The 3,461-nt window shown below is 40.4% G+C and overlaps 1 pseudogene; it reads right to left on the bottom strand.

Annotated features, from left to right (window-relative positions):
• Positions 1 to 2,075: 2,075 nt before the first annotated feature.
• On the bottom strand, positions 2,076 to 2,310 carry LOC125913866 (uncharacterized; annotated as a pseudogene).
• Positions 2,311 to 3,461: the final 1,151 nt, after the last annotated feature.

Genomic DNA, 3,461 nt, shown 5'->3' with positions numbered 1-3,461 from the left:
TTTCTGGTTGGTTATTAGGTCAGATAAAGCCAGATAAATACAGGTCAAAAACTTATTCTATTTCACCATCTCTTTGAGCATTAAGATTAAAGTCATATGTGAATATTCATTTATCTGTCAAATATGTACTGATGACATAGGCTAGGTGGTAAAACAGTAGTGGGCAATGTAAACATGCCTCCTGCTTTCATAGAGCTTACAGTCTAGTGGGGAAAAAAATAAATATATCAGTTAACAAATAAGGTACTTTCATCTAAAGTTAACGGCCAAAAATGAACAAATCAGGAGACTATAGATGCTGGAGAGGATGTGGAGAAACGGGAACCCTCTTGCACTGTTGGTGGGAATGCAAATTGGTGCAGCCGCTCTGGAAAGCAGTGTGGAGGTTCCTCAGAAAATTAAAAATAGACCTACCCTATGACCCAGCAATAGCACTGCTAGGAATTTATCCAAGGGATACAGGAGTACTGATGCATAGGGGCACTTGTACCCCAATGTTTATAGCAGCACTCTCAACAATAGCCAAATTATGGAAAAAGCCTAAATGTCCATCAACTGATGAATGGATAAAGAAATTGTGGTTTATATACACAATGGAATACTACGTGGCAATGAGAAAGAATGAAATATGGCCTTTTGTAGCAACGTGGATGGAACTGGAGAGTGTGATGCTAAGTGAAATAAGCCATACAGAAAAAGACAGATACCATATGGTTTCATTCTTATGTGGATCCTGAGAAACTTAACAGAAACCATGGGGGAGGGGAAGGAAAAAAAAAAAAAAGAGGTTAGAGTGGGAGAGAGCCAAAGCATAAGAGACTGTTAAAAACTGAGAACAAACTGAGGGTTGTTGGGGGGTGGGAGGGAGGGGAGGGTGGGTGATGGGTATTGAGGAGGGCACCTTTTGGGATGAGCACTGGGTGTTGTATGGAAACCAATTTGACAATAAATTTCATATATTTAAAAAAAAAAAAAGTTAACGGCCATCAGAAAAAAATCAAATACATGGTGTAATAGAGAGTGATTTGGGAAGCTAATTTGGATCCAGGGTCAGTTAAGCCTTTCAGAGGAGGTGACAATTGCACTGAGACCTAAGCTAGACCTTCTCAACCTACAATTTGCATATGAATCACGTGGTGATCTTGTATAAGGGCTGATTATGATTTAGTAGGTGAGGGGTTGTGTGCCAGCTTCTGCATTTCTTACAAGGTCCCGTGTGATCCCTATGGTGCTTGTTCGTGGAGCACTTGTGGGGAAGAAAGGCCAGTGAGAAGAATCTAAAGAGAACTCCAGAGAGAGAAAACAGCAATTGCATAGATGCTGAGGTGAGAAGAAGGTTGATGTTTGGGTTCGAGAAATACCATTTTGTAGAGAGAGGCTAGGAGTGGTGAGTAAGAGATGAGGAATATGCAGCAAGTTCAAAGAAGTGGGCCAAATCACACAGAACCTTCAAGGCCAGAAGGTTTCCTTTTATTTCAGGGTAGTGGAAGACATTGGAAGATGTCAAGGGGACAAAGAGGACGGTCAGATTGAAGCTCTTGAAGATCAACCTGAAAACTATGGGAAAAATGAATTTTAGGGGAGCAAGAGTAGGAGGAGAAGAGAGTTTAGGAAACCAGAGTGGCACTCCTTATGTGAGATGTCGGCGGCTCGGACCCAGATGGCAGCAGGGGAGAGCGAGAGCAACGGAAGGCTTCGATGGTGAGCTGGTAGCAGAACCAGCAGGACAAGTGCATGGATGAGATATAGAGGAGGTAGGAAAGAGACATTAAGGATGTCAACTGGATTTACGTTTTGATCAGCAAATAGCAGGTGACACCGTGTCCTGAGATGTAAAACCAAAGCAAAAACCAAAAGTAAATAAGTAAGTAAATAAATAAATAAAACAAAAACAAAAAACAAAAAACTTACCTTTTTTGGTAAGTGGAAAGGGAATATCATCCAGAGTGACTCTTACTTCTAAAGCCTCTGTTTGTATGTGTGCTGGTGCAAATTTCATTTAGAATCTGACATTAGAATCAAGGTAGGAAGGCAAATGCATCTGAGAATTCCTTGATTAATTAATTGATTAGAAAGCCATTCAGGGGGCTCTCTCTCACAAATCCACCCTCCCTCTCCCGGTCACAAAGAAAGAGAAGAAAGATAGATCATCAGTGACAAATGGCCTTGCCTTTGCAGAAGCAAACTTAGGGCCAGTTTCACTCCAGGAGACAACACTGCCTCTCTCCCTCATGGTTTCTAGTGCTCTACATGTTCATAGAAACTTGTCTAGTAACGAACTATAAAAATGATGCCTGAAAGTATAGTCTTGCGTCTGCAAGTTTAGAATCGTTCGGTAATGTATCATTACAAAAAAGAGAGAGAAGCAGTGCTACCCTGATGAGTGATGGAAGTTGTCTGGCAAACAGTGTTTTACATTAGAATGTAAGTTAAGTAGACTTTTTTGCCCGAGCCTGGAATTTTCCAATGGAAGTTGATTTCTTAGAATGGGGATGGATGGAAAGTTAGGGTATTTCTAAAGACCCACCAGTAAAATAGCAGTGTTTTACCCTCAGAGATTTCTCCCTGTTGGATTCCCATGAATAATTTCCATCACTGGAAAGAGTTTAAGAAAAAGTTACCTTTTCTTTTTCCAGTTGAGCCTCTTTTGACACATTTTTCTGGTACCGTTAATATGCTCATATTTCCTGTTGGAAGACTGGTTAAGATCTGAATGATTATTCAAATCCTTTTTTTTCTTTCCTTTCAAAGTTATTTTTCCTTGAAAAAGTTTCTTTGTCACTGTCAAGGTTAAGTGAAGTCACTCCTGAAGGAAAAAGCAGAAGGAATTTGGAATGCTTTTCCACAAACCCCAGTGACCTATCTCAAGAATCCCCAGTAGATCTCAGGGTTTTTAGGATAAATCATTTTGGGAAAATGTTTTCTTCCTTTGCTGTTAGGTTGACAAGGCAAACGAAATAATACTGTTTGTGTCGACCTTTGTTCTAGAACAATTTCTCAAAGCAGGTTATAGGATCCCTGGGAATTTCTACCTGAATGATACAAAGTTGCATTTTCACCACCCAAAACCGCACATAGCAGATACTCAGTAGATGTTAATTGAATTACATTGAATTCTAAGAATCTGCTAGAAATCTTAGATCAGTTCCTTTCATCTTACAGATAGTGAGCAGGAAGCCAAGGAGGACAAGTTGAGAGTCTGGCCCCTGGGCAAAAGGACACATGTGGGTTAGGAATCTCACCATTTCCTTTGAAATTGAAGATGCCAGTTTCTTAAGGACACTTTATAGATCAAGGCCCTGAATCCATAAACATCCCCCTGCAATTATCTTGCTAATTCTTTCTACAGGCAAACTTCTCTAAGTTTTTTCTTTACTGCTGTGGTAGGATAAGCAAAGATCCTCCCCACCCCCGCTCCATCTGGGGAGAGATGTGGGGATCAACAAATTCTATCATAGGAA

The sequence above is a fragment of the Panthera uncia genome (assembly GCF_023721935.1).
Source record: "Panthera uncia isolate 11264 chromosome C1 unlocalized genomic scaffold, Puncia_PCG_1.0 HiC_scaffold_4, whole genome shotgun sequence".
NCBI lineage: Eukaryota > Metazoa > Chordata > Mammalia > Carnivora > Felidae > Panthera > Panthera uncia.
The sequence above is the reverse complement of the archived record's forward strand: the minus strand, read 5'-3'. Positions and strand labels throughout refer to the sequence as shown.